At 39.6% G+C, this 26,125-nt stretch overlaps 1 pseudogene; it reads left to right on the forward strand.

The window, feature by feature from the left end:
• Positions 1-4,509: 4,509 nt before the first annotated feature.
• Positions 4,510-26,125, forward strand: part of LOC147893571 (uncharacterized) — a 36,314-nt pseudogene continuing 14,698 nt past the window's right edge.

The following is a 26,125-nucleotide window of genomic DNA, read 5'->3' on the forward strand; positions in this document are numbered from 1 at the left end:
GAGAGGAGAAATTCTTTCGCTAGTTATGGAGAGATCATTGGGAGGACTTAATGGAGCATGGCTACAAATCATATCACAGGACTATGAATGCATGGAGCATCCACATGTAGGCAATCAAATACTATTTTTTTGAAGTCTATCTACATCAAACATGGAGCTTCTATTGTAGTTAGTTTTTGGTTTCATGTGTCCTCACTCAACCTACCCTACCCTACTAAGGAATTTGCAAGCCAATATCCACTACATGATGTATGTATCTAAGCTTTAGAAGTTGGTACATTATTCATTACATACTGTCTATATCTACGCTATAATAGTTGGAAGCATCTTTGAGAGAACCCATTAGCAATGGAGAAAGTCCTTGATATGTTTCTGGGTTGCAATTTATTTACATTAATGGTAATGGAGACTAATGTTTTTTTCTTGGGTAAGTCCATGTATGGAAAAAATAGAATACCCTCAAGTATGCCATAATATCTCTATATGTGGCACATGTGATATGGTGTAGTATTGATGCATAGAATACCTAGATCTAAGGGAGTAATTGGACCCCAAATAATATGAAATGGTCTAAAATAAAGTTCCAAGAGTTATACAAGTAGTTGATTCATGACAAAAGATGAGATCAAATATAAGCCTTGAAAATCGATATAGATGTATTGCATTTTGTGAATCCCATATTGGCAACCATTTAACATTTAGTTCATAAGTCAATGTGAAAATTAAGTTTCATACTTGGAATAAAGGAATAAGCTGAGGATGCTAAAGAAAATAAATGATTGAATGATTAAAAAAATTCATGTGATAGAGTAAAGCTATCACCAGTCCAATTTGAAATAGGTCATAATATTAACCAATAGTCATGCAATTTTAGTTTTAACTTGCCAATTTATGTTAAATCCACTTGTACATCATCAAAAGACTTTCAAAAGGATATGCAAAGGTACAATAGATGATAAACTTTTATATTTTAATGATACAATATGGCAGATCAAGGTGCAGGAAAAGGTAAGAAGTCAACTTTTGATTATGTACCATAAATGTGATTCACGTTGAATGTGGCCTCATGACTCACTCGGTCAAAAAAGTGTCAAGGTTGAACCTCTTAATTATGTATTTTATATATTCTATATAGCCTTGAATATTTTGAGGGGGTTGTATATTTCAAGGGTTCAATGCTACCTATAATCATCGTCAATGTACATGCATTATGATATTTTACTACCATGTACAATTTACATGTCATGCCTTGCAAATGTATGCATATAGTCTATTATTATTCACTACATCAGCATACATGTTTCTTAAAGTGATGCCTTTCAACTAATAAGCTTGAAAATGGGTATCTTCATTTTCAATGTTGAGAGACAATGTTGAAGAAATGGAGAAGTGAAGCTCCAATGACCACACTATTTTCATATCCCCCAAAATCCCAATCACTTGGAGGGGAATGCCTCTTTCCCAATTAAACCATTTCATATATCTTGAGGGTCCAAGAGACATGCCATAATCATCCCAAATAGAACTATTCCACGTTATGGGCTGCTAAAAATCTCATCCTATGTGGATAGAGGAATTCATGTTAGAGAACCCCGACAATAGCTGCCATGAGTGGTGAGGAAGGCAATCCTAATATCTGCTAAAGCAAAAATCCGCATGATGTCTTGAGGAGGGAGGGTAAGAAATAATGTTCCACAAGAAGAAAGCCCTTAGCTTCTACCCTAAATTAATTTGCAAAGCAAAGCTTTGCATTGAATATCTAGATATATCTCCCATCGGCTATGGCTCTAGTATCTATAGGTCTATCTAGCCCATGCCACAGAAAATTCTTGAGTGGCCTCTTAAGGTGTGCATACTTATGCCTGGAAGCAACATGAGCAAACAAAGTAGGTAGTGGTTAAGAGCATTTAATTAACTAACACCACTGTGGAGACAAGATCTAGCCTGGCTAAGCTCCTAAAGAGAAGCATCCTCCTAAGCAATAAGAGCAAATAGCTCTGTGGGGGAGATACCAATGCCAACATGATAGCCTAAGCTTCAGGTTGAAGTACCTCTTTGAATCCAAATAAATCCAATATCATCTCCCCAATTTCGGTGAGGGTCATCGCTAATCTAGAATCCATTGGACTAATGCAAATAAATCTAGGCTCATGCTGCAAGAAGATAAAAAATCTCTAATAACCTGAAATAAGCAAGAGAATGTCATGAGGTATCCATATACATTGCTATATTATTAGCTAGCTCAATATCTATCCATTCCTCCTCTTGCCTAAATGGGAGTCTTAAGCTAATAATATATGACTGAGGCTTGAGAAATAAACTCATTACCTTAGTCACAAATATATAGGGAAGAGGAGCAAGTAGACATCCCTGCTCAACACATTCGAAAAGTTGCAACCCATCTGAAGTCTGTCTCCTCTAAACCCCCAATAAGAATTGGTTATGGCCGATCCGTTGCAACCCATCTGAAGTCTGTCTCCCCTAAACCCCCAATAAGAATTTGGCTATGGCCGATCTGTAAAGTGCTAAAAAGGAAAAGTATAGTGATGTCATGGTCAACAACTTAGAAGGCAAGCGTTAATGCAAATTTTGTATGTTGTGCACAATAGAGTGATTGAACTCCACAATGTGATCGAAGACCTATCACCCCCTTTGGGGATGAATGAGACCCTTTAAAAGTGAAGAATGCATAAAACCAGAGTCCTAGACACCAACCAATGAGAAAAGAGGGAATCGGTTTGTCTGAACCAGGACTTTCCCAGTAACGCAGAGCATGTAAGGGATCTTGAAATCCCATGTTGATGAAGGTTCATCAATAGACATCCTCATCCCAAGAATCACCAACATAAATGTATCCCAAAGTGTCAATTCCATGGAGTCTCTATCAAATCCACAACTTTTATAACATAATCTACCATGTAAACAGATTAATTCTACCCTTTGTTGTGGAGGCATGTTTGTGGAAAATGGCCATTCCCTACCTTAAAAAATCCTATCTCCTAGTTCTAGCAAGATAGAATGGTAAAACCCAAAAGTTTGCAAAGAGTTGCCAGCTAGGAGAGAAAAAATCGAATCCTAGATCATGAGAACAGAATCAGTGAGGTTCCTCTTTGCATAAAGGGACCCTGGAATCCTAATACTAGTCAAGTACAAGGAGGTGTGTCTCTCAAAGAGAGAAAAATAAAAAAATGATCAAAGGTGTACAAATATTGATAGCTCTATCCAATGTGCAATCATCATCATAAAATATGTCAATATGAGCATGAATGGAGAAAATAGAGTGGAATAAAACATGAGAGGGATCATCAACCCAACAATCCCTACCTCCGAAGTGAGAAATCAATATATCCCAACAAACTCACTCCAAAGGATGAATGCATGAAGTCACCCCCCGTTTCCATGAATCTACCTTTGGAATCCAAGACAATAGTTCCTTCTACAACCAAATGCGATCTCCCCTATTCTTGGGTATGTATAAATTAAGAAACAATCTTGCACCCATCGATCAAGAGCGCAACCCACTGAGATCTAGAGGGGATACTAACAGTATGCCCCATAACTAGATGGAGAATAGAAGCTAAAATTGAAATGCTCGTCCCTAGTACTAATTGTACTAGACCAAAAGTATGAGAGGAAAGAACTTTGCAAGACCTTTTGTTAATTCATTGTCTAGTTTATGTTCATATATGAAAGTAATATCAATGTGACCACCTGAAATCCCATGGATGTAGTTGATTATGGATCAAAAATGGTGATGATGAGTGGCAACGCTAGGACCCTAAATGCTTATACCTAACCTCCTAGCATAAATGAGGGACAACTCCACTAGAGAACAAGGATGAACCTATCAACAACATCTATGGACTAGAGACCTAGGATCTAAAGGTGAATTATTGTATATTAACAATTGTCGATGGAACAAACTTTGTAGTCACCACAATCAACTAGAAGAGTGAATGCATTACTCTTGCTTACGTTGTGTAGGAGTATCTACGCTTTGATTTAATGCATAATTGAAGTAGCCAAATTGTGAATCAAAGTGGAATCCTCCCATCTCAAACCACTACCCATCTTTGACATGGAGGCATAGCAATGATAAGGGACCATGTTGACCTAAAGAGGAGAAGCTTTTCTTATTGGAATATGTGTGTCAAACCTTGAGTAGTCCCAACAATTGTGTAATTGGGTGGATCTTAAATATATTAAAGATTGGAACCCGTTCTCAAGTATCCCGTAGGTATCCCGCCAGCTTTTAGGGACTTGGGGAGATCTATCCGTGGCTATGGGGCAAGGATTGGGACCCCTTGAAGATTGGAAGCCCTCCTCAAGTATCTCGCCACCTTTTTTGGGGGGATTGGGTACCCTTACACTTGATGCATGCCTTTGCAGCTTCTAGCTGCCACTACCAATCTCAAACCACTTACCCATTGTTGATATGGAGGCATAGCAGTTATACGAATCTTGTTTAAGTAAGCATTTTTCTTGGTGAGAGGTGTATAATAGCTGTATATGGCTAGTAGAGATATGGACCTGAGTGCAAGGTATTACGAAGGGCAACAAATGTATGGACAAGATGTAAGGTATTGAAAATGGGGATGAAAAGGCGTTGTGTAAGCAATATGACCATATGAAAGGTAATAATGCCATAACATACAAGCCATGGAGTAGTTGATTACAAGGTGAGGCAAGGAGAAGGGGAGGTATAGAGAGAAACAAGAGGTAGTGGGAGCAACATAAGGTAAAGAGCCTTTCATATAGCAAGGGGGAAAAGAAGTCATTCCCTCAAGAAAAATCAATTTGAAATTGTTTGAACATGATCAATTACAGAACTAAGGTAAATTATTGACATGGGAAGAAAAAGTCATACATTGTGTTAGACCATCCCTTTTATCCCTCTTTGACACCGATAGCCAAATCAAAAATTCATTCCAAATTCGGCATCATGGATGTGTCAATTGTATTTGAGAGAAATCTCAAATTTTCTTTAAGATGCAAAGATCATGAATTGGTGTCAATAAAATGTACCCTTTCTTGACAAGTTGGTAACTAGTGAGAGGTGGGAGAGCACCCTTATCACATGCACCTAAAATTCCACGTGAAATGGAAGTCACATTTTCCAAATTTAGCTTGGAGAGCATGCATGATAATAGTTAGCTTGGAAAACATGATAATCACAAGCAATTCTAATTTTGCTGATAGATCTCTACACGGGCTATGAACTAAAATTTACACAAATACTTGGTAAAATCAAAGTGCTAATGTGCAAGGTGTTACTTACTAGACATCGATCAAGATTAGTATACCAACCTGATTATAAATTTGTCACCATGGTTGGTGCTAACCCATAGAGTAAACATGACCATGATGTCATATTAATCTCCTCTATTCTTGTTTGATTGCTTCTAACTTCCACACACTATATTCTTGTTTACTTGAGTACATCTATTCTTGTTAATTGCTTCCAAGTTTTGCACAATATGTTTTTTTACTTGCAAATATGGAGAAGTGGTAGTCTAAACTGTGCTACTATTTTTAAGGAAAAGTATTGCATTTATAATTTGTATGAAGTCCGTATGATGCCTATCTAGTACCTATATTCTTATTTAATTGCTTCCAGCTTCCACAAAATATATAATTGTTTAATTGAATAAAACTATTATTGTTTCATTGCTTCCCACTTTCACTATTCTTTTTTAATTGAGTACAACTATTCTTGTTTAATTGCTTCCGACTTCCACACACCATATTTTTCAAGTTGAATATAGAGAAGTGGTAGCCTAAATTGTGTTGCTAGCTTTAAAGGAAAAATATTGTAATATCTAATTTGTATCAAATGTGTATGATGCCACATGTGCGACACCAGGGACTAACTCAATGGTTACAACAAAATACTATAGCCTCCACGTGGCACAATTACTCTAATGACACCAGCACTATGGTGCACTTAATAAGTTTGTAGAGAGAGTGGTTGGTGAAATTCAAGGTGGGCTAGTGAAATATTAAGGTGGTCAGTTGAAATTTTGGGGCCTATGGTGAAATAGCATGTTGCTAAAAGATATCAATGAGTTTTTGGGACGTTACACATTATATCACAAATTTTGTAATTCCACACTCGTTGTGGCATGCCCTAAAATAGTATCATGGATATACCTAAGCATGCTTTGACCCAATTGGAGAATATAGGTGATTGTATTTCTCTGCACTTCCTAGAAAGTTTAAAACTTTTCCTAAGTCCACATAAAGTGATGCTTCTTCATATCAACTCATACAATGGCTCCGTGACTTGGGTGGAGTTTGAACCATTCATAGAAGCCAATGAATCTAATAAGCAACATCAGCTAATGGAGCATTGTTGGCTCTAGTATATTTTAGAATGCACATAAAACATGCACTTTCGGGGATTTAATGATATGTCTAAACCTTGAAACCTCTGGAAGACCTCCACTCTAGGGATGCTAGATGAATCAAGTTGGTAATGACACATAAAAGTCATCCATATATTAGCCAAATAGTTTCATATGCTTTCTAGCAAAACCTTTGGAAGTTGAGTATGGATTCTTCAACCCTAATGGAATAATTTGATAGACAGGCCAGTTCTATGATGAAAGACATCTTTTGTTGGTATTGGCTTGCAATGAAATTTGATTATAGCTATCATAGCCATACATGAAGCATTAATGTACAAAAATGTTTACATGAAGAAGGAAGACCAAGGTTGGGGTGTGAGAGATAATAGAGGGGGGCTATATGTCCAAACAAAGGGAATTGTGTTCACCCTAAAAAACAACACAGACTTCTAAGGTAATGAGCACCTTTTAATTTGCCTTGCACCTATATATTTCATATGTTGATGCATCATTGCATATGATTTTTTGATTTTATGCATGCATCAACTTTCATGTTCAATAATACTATACTTGAATGTAGGTAACATAACAATAAAAAATAGCATCAAAAAATTATGAAGCAAAGTGAATGTTTTATATTTAATCGTATAGATGTTTAAGAAAATTCAAAAATTATAATTAAAAAATTATAGCAATGCAAAAAATCTCTCATTCAATCATTTCTTGCACATGTTTACATAACCCTAGCTAGCAATTCTCACAATTTTATTGCAAATTCCATCATGAATTGTACGATGACATATTAGGACAGTTCTTTGCTTGATGACATGCAAATTTCAGCAATAGAAAAACCCATAGTTCCTTAATGATAAGAGAGCTAAGTGCTATCAAATAGAAACAATTGTAAATCGATCAAGATTATTTTTGAAGCAAAAGGGAAGGTATGTATTAAGGTGTACAAATTGATAAGGATTAAACCATGGAACAAATATTAAGTTTATAGGTAGTTGGTGAGAGTAATTTGAATTGGCCTTTGGTTTCAGTGGAGCAAACAAAGGAGAGTAGGGCTCATAATAGAAGACATGGTGGTTCTTTTGGGTAAGCAACATGCAACATTAAATTCCTTGTCTCTCATTGATAAATTTTTTTCTATGACAATGTGTTAACAGTCCTTTCTCCTCACCCCTTTAACCAATGACCAAATACATTGTGCTTAGTGTATGCACAATGCTTGGTGGCAGAACAAGGTGCTTAGTGTGGAATATACCATCTCTTACACTCTGAGGTATGCTTGGTATATAAAGACTACTCAATGCTTGCATGCATAAGGTCAATCATCGTTCTAACATAGGGTTTGTGTAGGTGTGGGAAAAACCGTATCAAGATGGGTGGTCGAGTGTGCACAAATAAATATGAGTGACTACAAAGAGCCAAATAACAAGTCAATTTTCAAACCAATACTTGTATTATAGAAAGGCCTTGGCATGTTATAAATAGTCATAAATACAAGAGTGCTTGTGCAACAAGTAGTTCCAAAAATAAATCTGGAACTAAACCCAAGTGTGTCGAGATTTGAAAAAAAACTGAGATGAAATGTGGCAACTAGATATGGATCTAGGAGAGAAATCTAGTGAATTAGGGTCTATAACGATTGTTGACATGGCATCTGAAATATTGCTAATAGAATCTAGGAAGAGGATCCAAATTGAGGATTGATCCAAAATCTAGTCATGATGATATGAACATGTAAAACAACATTAATGATGTGGCACTATCAAAAGTTGATGATACAATCGATATGTACAATAGAGCTCTACTTGAATAGATTTATAGAGAAGTAGAGTCAACATCTTTACCAAAGAAATCAAATCCCTGACAGAATGGCATCAAAATGTATTTGCTAAAGGAGGAACTCTAAAATGTTGCTTCTAAAATCTTAGAATCGTCTTTCAATGACATAAATGGAATTGTATTGAGCTTGTGAACTGTGTTGTTTTCTAAATTCTATTGCTGCCCTGCAAAGATCCTAGCTATTCTGAGAATGATGCTTATGTAGCCAACATCTCGAACATTGTTACATATAAGCGGAAGCTTTATGCACGGACGTAGAGGGCCATCGACACATGGCAGCTACCAACACACTGGAGGTAGACTAGACATCATGCCAGACAGATTGGAGGCAGAAACATGGCGTGTGCCACATGGAGGGGGCAGACTGGACATGTCGTGTGCCACATGGAGGGGGCACCATTGCTTCCAGGCAGTGGCGGCACGCCTTGCCATGCAGTACCAGTGGACAGTAGTCATACACTCACAACACGGAGTGTGAGGGGAGCCGCCAACACGGAGCACAAGGGGATAACATGTGGCATGAGGCGCAGGATTGTGGCTGAGCGCGTGAGGCAGACTACGAGACTGTTCACTGTGGCAGAGCGTGAGGTGCGGGACTACAGATAGTAAAGACTAGCAGACTGCGAGACTATTCACCGTGGCAGAGCATGAGACACGGGACTACAGATAGTAAAGACTGCTCAAACGAGTGGCAGCCTAAGTAAATGTCCTGAGCTAGGGCAACAGAGCAGACAAGTGCGGAGCAGACGCAGCATACAAGTAGGGGAGGCTAGTGTGTAGAGCGGCGGGACCATCTGTCGAGGTGACTTGGAGTTTCGGGTTAGCCACGTGGTGCAACGAGGGCAGGTGTGAGCTAGCGAGGAGCAGTGCGGCATGTGTGAGGTGAGGCAGAGTTATGGGGTAGAGGGGTGTCACATGGTGGAAGTCCTGGGTCTACAGTATCGGATGATGTGGGCACATAGAGGAGTAAAGCCTTTGATGGCCGTTGGCTTTAGTTGCAGATCCAATCATGTGTCGACATGCCGACCCGCTGCTTCTGGCATGCACGATGCTGCTGACCCACTGAGACGTTGCTGGCAGTTGCCACGTTGTTGTGAGAGAGAGAGAGAGAGTTTTGTATATATATATATATATATATATATAATAGACAAAGAGAGAGAGAAAGGTAAATATATAATACAATATAATGTATATATATATATTATAATATACGTTATCTATAAGATAAGATATATATATATAAGAGAGAGAGAGAGAGAGAGAGAGAGAGAGAGAGAGAGAGAGAGAGAGAGAGAGAGAGAGAGAGATAGAGAATATATATGATATATGATATATGATATATAAATTTATTTAATATATATTATTATATTATATTATATATTATATAATATAAGATATAGTAATCAAAGTCCTGATGTCACCGCCAACCTTTCCGTTATGAATGTATATAGGTCTACTTCAAAACATTGATACCCATGCTGATTCAAGAAGGCCGAAGGCCAAGAAATGATGCCATTGATCATGATGATTTGCGGAGGGAACAGTCCTACCAGCAGTGATGCCATTGATCATGACGATGAGTTCTTGAGGAGAGGTTGAGGACAGGAATCAAGGGAGGGGTTAGGCTCAATGTCACACTCTATGATGAAGGAAGGACATGAGGCTTGAGATTGGCCCAGAGTTATTCTTGTTGCTCCTCCAAAGGAAGGAGAGAATAGACCTACCAACGACGCCATTGATCCTTATGACAAGATATCATCGGGAGTAGAGGAGAGGAATTGAGAGAGGGGTCAGCAGGCTCAAGGTCAGTGGGTAGAGGAGATGAGGACTAAGAATGCCTCAATTTTGTTACTATTATTGCTCCTCTTGCTACTGTAGGTGGCTCCTTCATTATGATACTATTTCTACTGCCTCTTCCAACTATTGCTATGGGGGATGGAGCTATCGTGGGGTTTGATATGGAGCAATGGAGATGGAGATTTACAAATATAGGAATTTGGAAATGGAGATGGGAATCACAAAGGTCCAAATGAAGGAGGAAGAGGGAGCTATGGCAATTCAAAAGCTCGCAATGAAAGAGATGACCCCTAATCACCGTTATGAAAGAATTCATAAATGATGAGGGAGAATAGGTAAAGACACTCCTAAAATGAACTAGGCTACATATCCACATTGAAAGTTTCTCTAACCAGATTCTTTAAGAGAAGTCGATTTGGATGCCTGAACATCAAAGATTTAGAAGATTGTAGATATATAGAAAGATCAGGGCTGGATTCTCCTATTTCAATGACAAATAAATAGAAGAAGAGTAGGAGGGAAGTGATATAAACCTAAGTACATGGGCAAAAAGTATGTAATGCACAATTAGATCATAGTAGTGTGTAGGCCACAAAAAGATAAGTCTAAGATACAATTGACACATTCACATCACGAATGGATAAGGATGACATAGAGTTGTTGACACATGTAAGCATGTGCGTGCATATCTGTGCAAGCACACATGTGTACATACATAAATACGTGTACACATAAATAGACACACATGTGCACATTGGTATTACTTGCACACTGAAATTACACATGCACATGCTCAAGTGTCTATATACACGTCAAGCGCACATGCTTACATAGAGATTCACACACTCAAACATGCCCAAAGAAGAAGCACACACATGTACATACATAAATACATGTACAAACAAAAAGACACACATGTGCACATTGGTATCACTTGCACACTGAAATTACACATGCACATGCTCAAGTGTCTGTATACATGTCAGGCACACATGCGTATGTGTGTGCACATAGATAGAGATTCACACACTCAAACATGCCCAAAGAACATGCAAAGAATAAACACACATGTGCATGTTTGCAGACACACCATGGCCTGAGTGTACACATAGGCAAACACACACATATGCATGTGTATACACTTAGGAATTCAAATGTACATGAGCATATGTACATTTGAAATTTCTTTAAAAAGCATTTAGATACAAGATTTGTAAATAAAAGCTAAACTTTTATTCCTTGAAATTAAAGGCACCCTAGGATCCCAACCTTTAGACCTAGTGGAGTGGGTCTCTAACTTGTTATAGATGGCTCATGCTACTTACTTATTACTCTTACTGCTTCTTTAAGGAAGGGTTGTCATGTGGCACTCAAATGAGAGTCCTCTTCTCAGCAAAGGAGAGCTCCATGTGGTAGTAGGAGGAGTGGAGGGAGAGCTATTGTGGTGCAATGTGGAGAGAGAGAGAGAGAGAGAGAGAGAGAGAGAGAGAGAGAGAGAGAGAGAGAGATGAGGTGGCACATGGTGCTCAAAGGGCAGTGTGATTCGGCATCCCTCATTGAGGGTTGGATGTACAGGCTCTCTTTCACCTTACTTTGCTAGATTAGAGTGGAAAGGGTGAGCACAAGATGAACATTTGTTTTGTTGTATCATTGGAGAGAGTAAACCTTTCACCTTAAAGTATCATGGAAGCATGGGGTATGTGATCCATTGCTGCCTCTTTTGGTCCATAGCATTTTGATGTGAGAAGAAAGAATGTCTACCCATCTTAAGCTTAGAAAGGGTAGAAAACAGCACCTACCAATATATAATCATCTCTTCTCTATACTCCTTAGTTTGTGAGTTTGCATTAAAAGGGCAATACCGATTTTTATGCGCATGCTTTGCCTCCAGTTAACATCAAACGAGTTGAATCATTGAGCAAACTAATCATATAGCCAATCCAAGTGATCACAGAAGCCAATTGGTCACTGCAATGGAGGGAGTCTTGAAATCAAAGACATTTTAAGGTCCCGCCACCTTGAGACACAATGGAGCAGGTCTCTAACCTGCCGTCGTAGACAGGTCAAGCTACTCATGCTTATAATGTATGCATATCATGAGATATGCATTTATTGATGCTTCTTCTTATGGTTATTAAGAGGCATTCCAAACTTTGAGAAAATACAGTATGTGTCTAACAGTTGCACTGAAGAGACTAACTAGAATAGAAGATCCATGATATCAGGTTATCATACATGCAATGTCAGGATGCTTTCTGGTTTGCATCTGGGTTTATGGTTTTAATTTCAAACCACTTATGTTTTCTCTTGATGATTTAGTGAAATTGCTATTTGGTAGTGATATGGACTATAATGGCTGTATTGATTTTTGGTACTATTTTTTGTGTAGCTCAAAAGCAGCTCTCAGCAAACCTGGTAAGCGGGGTGGGGGAAAGGGTAGTGGAAGAGGACCTTATTTTGAGCATGAGGATGAGATTCTCTCACCCTTTGACATTGATAAGATTGAGAGTTCACATATGGTAGGAAAGGGGAGCTAGGCCATTGGTGGTGATATAGGGGCACAATGTGAGAGTGATCATACTCTGGCTCCTGAGGAGGCCTGCATGCAAATAGTTCCTTACATTGTGTAGCCAGAGATCCCTCCTTCAGTAAGTGACCATAAGGATGATAATTATTTGTATTAAGATAAGGGAGAGGACATCCTCCAAAACACTAGGCTCTTCAGTAGCTTTCAATGTTCTCCAATTCCTCTTTGCAGACTTATCCCTTATGACAAGGTTAGGGGCATGAGGAATGACATTTCAAGTTTGAAAACTTTTGGTAAAGAAGGTTATGTGCATGAAAAAAGGGCTTTCATTGTTTCTTTGTGGACCTGTGAGAGGGAGGAGAAGGTCGTTGATGATGGGACTGTGGTAGATTGGGATCCCATTTGGTGGTCCATCAATGAAGAGTTCGAGGCAGAGCTCTAGTCCCTATCTTGAGCTTTGAATTCTTTCTAACAATTTTTTTGGTTGTTTGGAAAGGCAACGATTGCATGGTTGCATGGTAGGTTGCCATTAGAGCACTTCTCCAATATGTGGGGAAAGCATTACAAGGTGCTTTGCAAGGTCATTGATCCCATATGGGTCAGTGAGATTGCATTGTTGTCCAGTCTTCAACTAATGAATTTGTAAGTATCAACTCTTGGTTTTGCAGTGTCTCTATGTTTTGCATCTTTGTGGTTGGAATTCATTTATTTTATTTTGAATCTGTGATAGCATGAACACCCGTGCATTGGTAGTCACCTCTTTGATGGATGAGCTGGTGAATTGCGCCAATATCTATGTTGCAAACCATGAGGACTTCCACATTTTGGAAGCATTTTTCATGATAAAATCCAAAATAATTTATCATTGAGTGTTCACATTATTTCATTTATTGCCATTAGCCAAAAATCGAATTACTCTCTTTTTATTTGTGAATGTATGGCTCCTTTCAATAGATACTTAACATCATTGACCCTCATCCGGGAGATGAGTGGATGGCCAAAAACCTAGCATTGAAATGGGGTGCTCAGAGCTTTGCCACATTAGAGAAGCCAAATTTACTTGCCATTCATGAGGCCCCTATTCAAACCAAGTTTCTATCAATGTCCTTGTTGGAGGCAAACAAGGCAACCAAGACACTATTTGGCCTTACGTATGGTGATCATGTGTACAAGTAGTAAGTAAATTTTAGTTCTTTTGGGAATTTCAAAAAATGAATGCTACAAATGTATGTAATGAGGAGTAAATGCTTTAGGGTGATCATGTCTATGGGCGCTAAGTACTTTGGATTTTTACAGAAATTTCAAAATGCATGTCGAAGTTTTTTTATAGTGTTCCTTTATGTTTTCTTGTATTTCAAATTAGTTGGCTGAGAAGGGAGGGTCTGCTAGACAAAGTGTACAAAAGAGCCCAACAGCTCCACCAAGATTTTGTTGATGTACTTGGAGGGTTTGTTTTACTAACAGATTGTACCTTGTATGATTACTTTGAGGAGGTCAAGATTGAAGCTAGGAAGTACTTGTTTCCTCTTGAGAGCAAGGTAGAGAGGAATAAAGGGAGAGATGAGATGACTGTCCTCAAGAAGCTAGATTGGGGATCCAGATGGCTACTCAGAGGCTTATTTTTAGGTAAAATAACTTGTAATTTCTCCCCTCTAATAAGAATCTGGTAGAGTTTGCATGTTTTTTGGTCGTTTGTGAGTTTATGAAGATGGAGGCAATGTGGGCTAGAGAAAGTGTTATGGCAAGTACCTTTTGTAGCCATGACTCTCTAGTTCTCGATAATTTGGGGTGACAACCAGCTGAGGGACATTTTCCTTAAGGAGCCATTAGACTCAATAAAAAGGAATCAAAGTCTGGGTTGACTTATGGAATATAGAGCAAGGTAGATGGATAGAAGATGATATTCTCTAAGCAAATTATAGGCTCAATAGATTTGATCTTATGCTAATCTAGGAGCAAAAGAACTCTAGGAGAGGGACACCACCCTTCCTTGGAAGGGAGGACAGCTATAGCCCTCACTCAAAGAATTTAGATGGGTAGGTTGGAAGGAAGTCTTCCGCATTCCAACTTTTTTTTATGACTAGACTTTTCTTGTTGGATAGCTTAACCAAAAATGGAATAGCATAGGCACGACTTTGAAAAGATCGGGACTAAATCCAGCAATCCTCCTTTCTTTGTCTTGGTTGGTTTTTGCTTAACAGATTCTTGATTAGTGGCTCATGCATTATGTAGCACATAATGTGATAGCTCTAGTCTCATCATTCTCCTTATTAAAATTAATTTTCAAAATAAGCTCCATCCAATATGCATTTATATAATGTCCAAGAATTGTTTTCATTGCATGTGAATTTTATTTGGAAATCTGATTCATATTTATACACGTTAGAGTTATGATTTTTTGGAAGTCTAGTATCCATTAGGAGCCATTTCGCTTGCTTTCCTAGATTTAATCTAAGAAAATATATTGCTCAATTTAGCCTTTCCCTTCTCTTCCATCCCCATCCCCTCGTATCCCCTTTCTTTTATTCCCTCCCATTTCCATCTCTCCCCCATACCTTTGTTCCTATCCCCTCTCATGTGTTTTGTAAATATTCCCTTTTTCCCATCCCTTCTCATCCACTCTCCCATTTCTTTTTGCCTCTCATCACCTCCCTTTCTTGTATCTTATTTCCCCTCTTCCCCTCCCATCCCAACTCCCTTTTTCCTTTCTCCTCAACCCCTCTCCTTTCCCTCATCCCCTCCAATATCCCCTCCCATTTCTACTTCCCCATTTCACCTTTCCCTCATCCTCTCTCATCTCCTTCCATGCCCTCTCATCCCTCTCCCATTCCCTTGCATCCCCTCTCTTCCCCTCTTCCATTACCCCTCCCATCTCCTCTCATCCCCGCTTCCATCCCCTCACATTGCCTCTCCCATTTTTCATTTCCCCCCATATTGTTTCCCTCATTCCCTACCATTCCCTTCTAAAATCCTTCCATCCCTTTCTCAATTCCCTCTCTCCTCCATCCACCTCTAAATTTTCCTTTATCCCATTTCTTAGCTCAACCCCTTAGGTCCCGTCCACTTTTGAAATTTTCCTTTATCCCATTTCCTCCCTCATAGCCTTTCTCCCATATGCTGTAATCCCCTCCATCCCCTACAATTTTCCTTTCTCTAATCTACTCCAATTTTCCATTTCGTCAACCCTCCCCTCTCTTCTCCCATTCGCCCTTTCCATTGCAACCCCTTAAATCCACTTCTAAATTCCCTCTTTGGTACTATAATCCTTTTAAATTTTTATTCCCTTCATCCCCATCCAACCCCTTATCCTCTCATTTTCCCTGCCTCATTCCCACTCTAAATTTACTCTCTTACTCATTTAGAGAGAGAGAGAGAGAGAGAAGGAGAGAAGGAGTGAGAGAGAGAGAGAGAGACAGGGAGAGAGGGAGAGAGAGAGAGAGAGAGAGAGAGAGAGAGAGAGAGAGAGAGAGAGAGTGGAATAACTAGAATAGGTGGACCATAAATTAGTGTGTTGCCAAAAAAAACTCACTTGAAAAACTGGCTCCTAGCACACACTTCAAAATAAGGTCCTCTTCCATGGCCCCTTCCCCCACCTCGCATGCCATGTTTGCTTGGAGCTTCTTTTGAGCTGCACAATAAATAGTACCAAAAATCAATATAGCTATTATAGTACATATCATTACTAGATAGCAATTTAACCGTATCATCAAGAGAAATCATAAGTGGTTGGAAATTAAAACCATAAACGAACATGTAAACTAGAAAGTATCCTGACATTGCATGCATGATAATCTGCTATCATGGATCTTCTATTCTAGTTAGTCTCTTCAATGCAACTGTTATGACACATACTGCATTTTCACAAAGTTTGAAATTCCTCTTAATAAACATAACAAGAAGCATCAATAAATGCATATCTCTTTATATGCATAAAGTATAAGCATGTCTCCATTAGCATAATCATCTCTTAATACCATTCGTAGCCAAAATCATAGTAAGCATGTCAATTATAGGGAAAAAGCTTAATAGCCATAAGCATGTCCCCCAAGCTTACATGCAGAAGCATGTCTCCTACCATATCAATCAGATTTGCATTCCCAGCATTTCCATCCAAATCCCTAAATAGCAAAACCACAAGTATTATGCAACTTAAATCCATATCATGTCAAGTAGTAAGGACATGTACGTCCCCGGGCCTGTGGATGTGTACCTTATGCCCTAGTCACCTGTGGGTCCTCTAAAAGGTCAAAAAAAGTCTCATCCTTTGACATCTAAGGTGTTCTCTCTATTTCTTTCTCATAAATATGGGCCTTTTTGCATTGCATTCTCAGCTCTGATTGCAGAATGATTATCTAATTTTTTTTAAACTAAACACCATTTTTTGTCCCTATGATGCCTAGAGGCTTTGCCCTATGGTTGGACTTGAGAGTCTACCCTTCAATCTTGAGGTATTCAAGTATGTGTGTTGCATACAGGCTCCTGATCACATAGTCAATTACAATAGATCTGTGAGGACTTTTGCATGTGTATCCCTTGATTTCTCTGGCATCCCTCGACATGCTTTTCTAGCTCTATCTATCTTTCATCATCCTCTTCTATTTCTTCCATCCATATGGGGTCTCTCCCCTCCATTGTCATAATACCTTGCATTGAACCGGTTCTCACATTGAAGTCTCCTGTCAAGATAATTGCATGCTCTTTACAAAACCTGGCTACATCCTCCCCAAATGTATTATGGGTTTGTGTATGTAAGTTGGTGATTGTGGGGGTGCAAAGGCTGACAACATGTTACTTTGCATCCCCGCAATCACTAGCTTACATTTCCCTCTTTTGTTGCTATTTCCAACCACATATATTGCTTATGTGGGCTTTTTTTAATGACCTTTGCTATTTTTTCAAATGCCATTCTAATGTAGCATACTATCCAATGACATCTTTTCGCTCCTATGTGTTTTTTTGTGTATTCATTTCCTGCATGTTTCCATGATTCCAAAACTATGATAACATTTGTATTTAACATTTCATCTTCCAATGCTATGACCTTGTCCAAAGTCTAGCCTCCCACATTCCATACTTCTTATCCTAAGGTCTCAAATCCAGATTTATGCTTCTCTTCCCACTTGCAAGAGAGGCTCTTCAAGATCATCGAGCATCAAGTTACTAGCCTGTAGTCAGCAACGACGACCAGATCGTTTGAAAGAGCAATACAATGGTGAAAATTTTGTATGATCCCTATGGTGATTTCTTACTTATATGCAACTTTAGTAGAGTTCCTCCTGAGCTTCCACCACACATCTTATCTTCTTCTTCTTCTTCTTCTTCTTCTCTTCTTCTCTTATCTTCTTAAGGATGGTGGGAGGCATAAAAAACTGATATGTGGTGAACCTACCAACGTGGTAGGATTGTGGAGGCTCGGGAAGAGAGGAGGGAGAAGTTTAGGAGGAGACAACATGAGATCTGGAATGAGAAGAGGAGAAGGTAGAGCTTTGGCCAACTTGTGGGCATTGGTCTAGTATGATGTGGCTAGCATTGAAGAATGACAGTGATGTTTGACCAAGTGACGAAAGAAACAAGTGGTAGTCATCGGTTCAGACTTGTTGGAAGCAAGCAAACTGTGAGTGCATGACTTGGGGCAGAGCAAGCACACAATATACCGAGGCAGAGCTATGTGGCACCCGCAGTACAGTAGAGTAGAGTTTACGCATGCAGGTAGAGTAGAGTTTATGCGATGTGCATAGATCAGTAGGGAAGAGCTGAGAGTCTGGAGAGGCTACACGTGACATGACAATGGGTCAGGGAGGTGGCGACTTGAAGTTCAAGGTGGCACGATGACATGTTAGGGAGGTGGCAACCCAATCAAGATATAAGGCCTGGAAGAGAGAGAAGTGTTGGAGATATCATAGCCAAAGAGTGGTGATTTGATGTGATGTGCTGGTGTGTAGTACTAGGTGATCTAGTACTAGTTCATGTGTGAGTCATTTGTAAGTGGCATGTGTCATCATGGGACTTATCCCATATGCAATAGGTGCTAGTGTGTGAGTGAGTTGCCTATATAAGGCTTGTACTTCTTATGATTATAATAAGATAGTCTTTTATGTTTTCATTCATGTATCATTTCCTCACACCCTAACCTTCTCTCCCTCTCTCTCCACCATGTTTCTAACATGGTATCAGAGCAGGCTCACCCTGCCATAGTTGTCACATCATCCCTGACCTAACCCCAACCCAAAACCCTAATTCTGCTTAAGCCCTTCTTCCTATAGCCGCCTCAGCTCTACTCAGTTTTGCCTCATGTTCAGCCTTATTTTCATCTCCTTTTAGTTATTGCTTTCTACCCTCTTAGGGATTTTGCACAGCTGCCATCCTTCTTACCCTCATTTTGCCTCTGTTTTGCATCTTTTTGTGACCATTTCTACCCATTTAGCCTCTCCATAGCCTCCTAGTTGTTACGCCTTCCAAGAGATGCCTGCACCTGTGCATTTTTAAGCCTTCTTGGAGCTGTTCCATCTCATTTTTAGGGTTTGCACGCTGTTACAACAAAAGTGAGCATTCATTGCAATTTTTCATCACTTCTGAAGTCATTTTCAACCAGCATTGAAGATGCTCTTGCATTTCTTGTTTTGGAGTTGCTGTTGTAGAACCACCTTCAACAGAGACGCTTTTGGGGCTACTTTTATCTTCTACCTCCTTTACAATAGCCAACTTTTGGCCTGGTGACCTGCTGATGCACTTTGGTCCACTTATACCTGTACTATAGTATCTTGGTATAGCTTAGAGCTGGTCTACTAAAGCGCTTCACAATTTTGAGATATATCATTGCATTTGGCATCTTTTCCAACTATCTTCTTGAAGATTTTGGACCTACTATAGCACCTAAAGCAGTCATCATGCCCACAAGTGCTCTTTCCCTGGCTCATTTTTGTGTTTAGCAGCATCTCCTTGTTGCTCTTTGCTTTAGGTTCACTTAGTTCTCTATTTCAAGGAGTATTCTTGTTGCTTTTCCATTAGGGTTTGCATTTTGGAACCCCCGAGGGTATCCACTAGCTGTTGTTGCTATTGCTGGACACATTTATTTAGGCATCTATCAAGCTGCTAAGTCATTTCAGAGCCCTAAACAAGCTTCTTTATTAGCTGGTTATCTATTTCAGCTTGTTGTCTTTGCTACCTCCATTTAACACTATGGAGCCTCATCCTCGTGGTGAAGACTCACCAACTCTACCTTCAGCTAGGGATGAACAGCATGACAAAGCACTAGCGCTTATTGGTGTGAGGTTGGTTAACAAATTGCTTCATCACCTTAACCTCACTACTTCAGCCAAGGAGAACCTGGACAAGATCAAGATTATTTATGCTACATCTACTACACTGGATCAGGAAGTTTTGATCAGGAAGTTTCATCTTCTATGTTGCATGATCTATTCCTCTCTGAGGTGGTAGATGATGCTTAGCTCTATGTGTGTTTGTGTTAAGTCAATAAAGGTTCTTAGCCTTGAGTTGTCCCTCTAAACTAAATGTATTTGGAGCCAATAAGAGGTACTCTCCCGCTCTGGGTTGTCCCCCAAAAATGAATGTATTATCTTTTCCTTATGGTTTGATGCTAGTATTGACCACCCAAATTAGAGTAAGGGGGGGTGATGAGTGATGGTTTGCCCTTGCCAGTCGCAAGCTGATTGAGAAGTCACTCACACGGGAGGTCTTGGATAGTTGGACTTGTTGTTTGTAGTATTGTGGTGGAGGGGGGATTGATCTACTCTTTGTGTGTTGGGTCTCACACTCTTTGCTCTGAAGGGGGGTGTTGGAGATATCATAGCCAAATAGTGTGGTGATGTGTTGTGTTGGTGTGTAGTACTAGGTGGTCTAGTACTGGTTCATGTGTGAGTCATGTATGAGTGCCACATGTCATCATGGGACTTATCCCATATGCAATAGGTGCTAGTGTGTGAGTGAGTAGCCTATATAAGGCTTGTACTTCTCATGATTATGAATAAGATAGCCTTTCATTATGTTTTAATTCATGTATAATTTACTCACACCCTAACCTTCTCTCCCTCTCTCTCCACCATGTTTCTAACATGAAGTAGAGAGAGAGAGAGAGAGAGAGAGATAGGGGAGGGGAGGGAGGGAGGGAGGGAGGGAGGGAGGGAGAGGGAGGGGGGAGAGAAAGAGAGAGGGAGGGAGGGAGGGAGGGAGCGAGGGAGGGAGGGAGGGAGGGAGAGAGAGAGAGAGAGAGAGAGAGAGAGAGAGAGAGAGAGAGAGAGGGAGGGAGGGACGAGGGAGGGAGGGAGGGAGTGGGGGGAGAGAGAGAGAGAGAGAGAGAGAGAGAGAGAGAGAGAGAGAGAGAGAGAGGGGGGGGTGGGGGTAAGAAGAGAGAGAGAAGAGAGAGAGAGAGAGAGAGAGAGAGAGACGGGGGCAAGGGGGGAGAGAGGGGGAAAGGGGGAGAGAGGGAGAGAAGGGAGAGAAGAGAGAGAGAGAGAGAGAGAGAGAGAGAGAGAGAGAGAGAGAGAGAGAGAGAAAGAGAGAGAGGGAAGAAGGGTGCAGGGAGGAGAGAGAGAGAGAGAGAGAGAGAGAGAGAGAGAGAGAGGCCTCACCAAGCAATGCACCTAGGTAGCTAAGAACCTCCTTTAGCAACTCACTTAACATAAATATGGTATGCAAGCACATGTTGATCTACTAATCTATTGCTACACGAGTGATGGTTGATCTACTAACATGTTGGTTAGGACTACACGCGTAGTCTGCAAGGATGAGACAATTTGGTCAATAAGCTTACATTATGATTGGTTCGGCGAATTGTAAGATCAACCTGTTATTGATCCTTAAAACTTAATCCTTAAATTTTATACATACAACATTCGAGTGATGATGACTTTTTGAATAGTAAAGTTTGCATAGTATATCATATGCGCATCATTTCCCCATGTGTCATTCACCTATACATCATCTTGGGAACCTTGCAAGGATCTTAACCAAAGCAAATTTGCACCCATAGTTTTTTTAATTAAAGCCTACATAATAGGATCTTGACTCATTTTAAACCTCGCCATATATTTTAATCTGCAACCCGTAGTAGTGAGGGGACAATTGTTGCTGTCTCAGAGAGTTCAACAGATTCCCCATGCCCTATGTGTGTGTGTGTGTGTGTATAGCACGTAGTCAGGGGACAATTTTTGCTATCTGAGAGAGCTCAACATTTGTGGGTTACCAACTAGAGATGATCAAGCATAAGCACTAGCTAGCGGTGTTGTATAGGGTTTTGGTGGCGTGCATCATGGGGATAAACATGCTCTACTTTGTGGCATTGAACAAGCAGTCTTACCCATTGAAGACATGTGATACCTTTGCAAGGACATGAAGTTTAATAAACAACTCCAATGTTTTTAAGATTAGCTTTGAGTTTGATTTATTTGTGGGAACTACTTTGGTGGACATGTCCACAAGATGTGGGAGCATTCAGTGTCTTCAATGAATTGAGGCCTCATCATAATGTGCTTACATGGAGTACAATGATCTTGGGTATGTTGAGCAAGAAGAAAGTGAGGAAACTTTTTGGTTTTATGTGCAAATGCGAGAGCAAGGTCTCTTGCCAAGTAGCTTTACCTTTGTTCACATCTTGAAAGCATGTGGCAACGCATCAAGTTTAGAGATAATAAAAAAGGTCCATTCTCAAATTAGTAGGGTCGATTTTGAGATCCCATGTTGGGACCCAACGGAGCAGGTCTATAACCCATCGTAGATGGGTCATGCTACTCATTATAGATCATAGACAATGGGGCAGTGTTGTGTCAGGCACATAAAGTATGCCCTCTTATTTATTGACACGTTGTTGTGAGATGCCCTTGGTGGCAACCAATGACTATGCCTTTAATTTTAAAACTTTGTAGACATGGCCATGAAATTAACATGGTTTCATTAAGGGCTTTTGGCTATGGGAGGTATAAAAGAGGCATTTTGAACTTTACCCAAATGCCTTAATGTTTCTAATGTTTTTACGCAATATGGGTTTATGCAACAAAATTCGTGGGCAAGTCTATGTGGCCTTGTATGGTTTTGTGGCAAGGATGAGTTTGTCCTATGGTTTTGTGGCAAGGATGACTCTATCATATGGGCATGAGGATCCAAACAAAATTTGGGTGGGATTTATTTAAATTATTTATCAATACTTTGTTGTACATGTTTCCTCTCCCTCTCATAGTTTTTGGTTTGGTGTCAGTATCTATATCTAATGACTTATAAGGTGGGGGATCTCTAGAAAAAAGTTCGAGTTCAAGCATGTTGATACTAACCCATAAATGCTCTTCTCTTCTTAGTGGAATAGGAATGAGAGAGACTTAGGGAAGCTATAAACATTTTCAATGACTCATGTGATCAATTGTAAGATGAGATGGATTCCTACGGGACTCTCATGGGAGGAATGGGAGTCCTCCTTTCCCCTCCCCTCCTCCCATTATCGCGGACCCCCTCTCTCCCCTCCCCTCCCCTGCATAACCACAGCTATAGCCGTAGGTAGGGAGGGGGAGAGGGAAGACCCTCTCCTCCTCCCCTCTCTTGGCCTGCACACATCTAAGGGGGTGAAGGGGTGCCCCACCCTACCTACATGTGGGGTCAGCTACGGCGGCCATGCGCATTCATGGAGGGGGAGACCCTCTCACCCTCCCCTCTCTTGGCCTATGTGTGGCTTCTTGTCGATTTTTTCCTTGTAATCCACGAACACCATAGATTGCTTGCTCACTTTTTAAGAAGCCACGCATTCATAGCCATTTTAGGTGGCCTACCTCGTTATCAAAGTCTAGCAACATCGGTGAGTGGTCCGCTACTTGTGATTCAAACTCAACACTTTCACACAACATGTAAAGGTGAAGTACACATGAATTTTTTTAGGAGCTATTTAGATTTCTTTACAAATGTGATGTGCTCTTTTTTGAAATGTACTCTAGTTTTCATAACATGTCATGCCATTTTTTCTAATTTGATTTTTTAAAATCTTACTTTTTTGTCTCTTTTAACAATGTGATGTACTCTATTTTTAACATCTCACGTCATTTTTTCTAATTTGATTTTTTTAAATCTTCATTTTTGACTCAATGTTTTGTTTTATAAGAGCCTCTTTTTTTGAAATGTTTTAGTCAAAGGACAAAGCAGTGATCTTCATCCCCCATACCCACACCTGAGAGACCTTCCATTAAGACTCCACCAACTACCTTGAATATCAAAGAGGAACCTCTGTGAAGTGTTGTTGCTTTGAGCTGAATTGTTGAGTTTTGTTAGTACTTCTAGATCCTATACTTCAAGAATTCCCTTTGTTGTGGAGTTTCAACAAATAGCCATGGGCTGATTACCTTTATGGCAAAGATAGTATGTTTTGAAAAGACTCCTCCTGTGGAGATCTGAATATACAATGGAATGTCTTCTCTTATATAAATACAACAAATTTTCCTAGAAATAAATAAATAAATAAATAGAGGTTTTGTTTAAAGTAGACACATTTTTGTGCATTATTTTTTAAGTTAATAGTAAATGAGGAAGGCATGTAGTACACATACTTTTGGGACTGACAATGACAACTATACATTGGTAAAACACACATATACAAACTTGCACACCCATCCAATGCAAACCTTCACACCTATACCTACATACACACCTTGCCAACAACAATAGCGCTCAAGGACCCTTTCCCTAGTGAAAAAGTCCTTTGAGCCCTCTCTCTAGCCACATGGGGAGTGTGCCAAGCATTGTCCATGGACAGAGCCCTAGGATTCCTTCAGCTCCTTGGAACCAGTAATTTTTATAGATGACATAAAGTCGGAGTTGAATGTTAGGCCTGTAGCCATGTTGTGATAAGGTTGTAAAGTATGTTGTGTGCATAATTGCTTGATGCTTGCACTTATTTTGTGTAGCCCTAAATAAATCTAGTCTATGTGATGTCTCTACAAGCTTGATTGGATCTCAGCTATCACAGTAGAGAGCGATTGCCATCATGGCCATGTTTTGCTTCCGTGTGTAACTACACGGTTGGTGCTCCTATGATGTTGGCCAATGTAAAGACCATATGTTTATGCTGTAATGATTCCACCAGTTATTGATGTTGTAATGGTTTTTTGGGTAAGTTATGAGCATTTAATATGTGTGATTTAGGGGCTAGTTCGCATGGTGGGTTTATGTTTGCTTAAATTGTATGTGGTTTCTTGTTTGGGTGATTATATCTTAATGGGAGGAACATTACTTCATGGTTCATCTTTCTATGTGGGAAGGCTCAAGTTCATATTCATGATGAAGATAGTTGTGATGAAGATGGTGGGTTGTGGCCATGCTCATGGTGAAGAAGCACTTCCAAGTCAAGACTACTCATGATAATGCTGAAGTGGTGATGTTCACCTTGCTTGCAATAAAGACCTTTGTGATGAATACTTTGTGGTGGCTATTCCTTATTAGCTTTCCTGCCTCATGATCATGTTGAAGATGTACTTGAAGACTTGATTAACTTTATGAAGATTTCTCCTACGTGAAGACTGCCTCATGATGATGTGATTCTTCAAACTCACTCTGGCTTATTGTTCATTTGCTTTATGAAGTATTAACCTTTTTTTCAAGCGCAAATGTTAGAATTATTAGTTGTAAGTGATCAAAAAGCTTAGTGGTAAATGGATATAGAAACTTGGTGGATACCTACCATTGATAGAGGGAATTGGAGTTCATTGAGGGACTACCTTGCTTAGTAATTGTAAATGCCTATTTAAAGGAGAGGGACAACATGTGGTGTGCTTAATAAAGAAATATATATTTGTGGAAAAATATTTGTTGCACTCTCTCTCCTTCCTTTTGTCTTATCAGTTCTGTAGTAATAAAATTCTTGATATTTTATGCACCTATTATGAAGGCTGGAATTAGACATGCTCACAAATTCATGATTTACCAAAACCATAGAAACCAAGAACAAAGAAACAAGTGGGGGAGAGAAGAGAAAGAGAGAGCAACGCTGCTCCAATCTGCCCCCTCTAGATGGTGGCTCTTGCTTCCCATCTAGAGTATTTATAATTGTAATCTCAAAATGCAAAGAGCCAATAATTATACATCCAAAAACATCCCTTGTCCACAATTACATGGATAGCTTAATATAGCTCCACGAGCTTAAAATATCACAAGGCTTAATATGCCCTCATCCACAATTAACAAAATAAATTAGCACATGACTTAATATTCATTACTTTACAATATGGCCCATGACCTTTGGCACCCATTCAATACTTTGAATAATCCACTTCACCATCTTTGTTCCTTGTTATCCAACTCATCATATGTACTCAAGCCACCAATTGTGTTAGTTGTTACAATCAATTGATGAATCTAATCCTAACACAATTGTACGCTTGATATATAGACATCAAAATACACACCTTGCAACCAATTGCAATAACACCAGTAACACTAACGACGTTATCATTAAGATGAAATAACCCACAATACTAACCATCTAGCTTGGCAAAGCACAGGTAATTAGGCATTCCTAACTAAATCCCATAAATTATCCATAGGACCCCTGCCATGCCAATGCACTCCTATGGAATACTTTGCTATAGTCACACTTTGCTATGGAATAAAACAA

This window comes from Dipteris shenzhenensis, chromosome 15 (genome assembly GCF_047967505.1).
Source record: "Dipteris shenzhenensis isolate YYH24624 ecotype China chromosome 15, Dip_SZ_1.0, whole genome shotgun sequence".
Lineage (NCBI taxonomy): Eukaryota > Viridiplantae > Streptophyta > Polypodiopsida > Gleicheniales > Dipteridaceae > Dipteris > Dipteris shenzhenensis.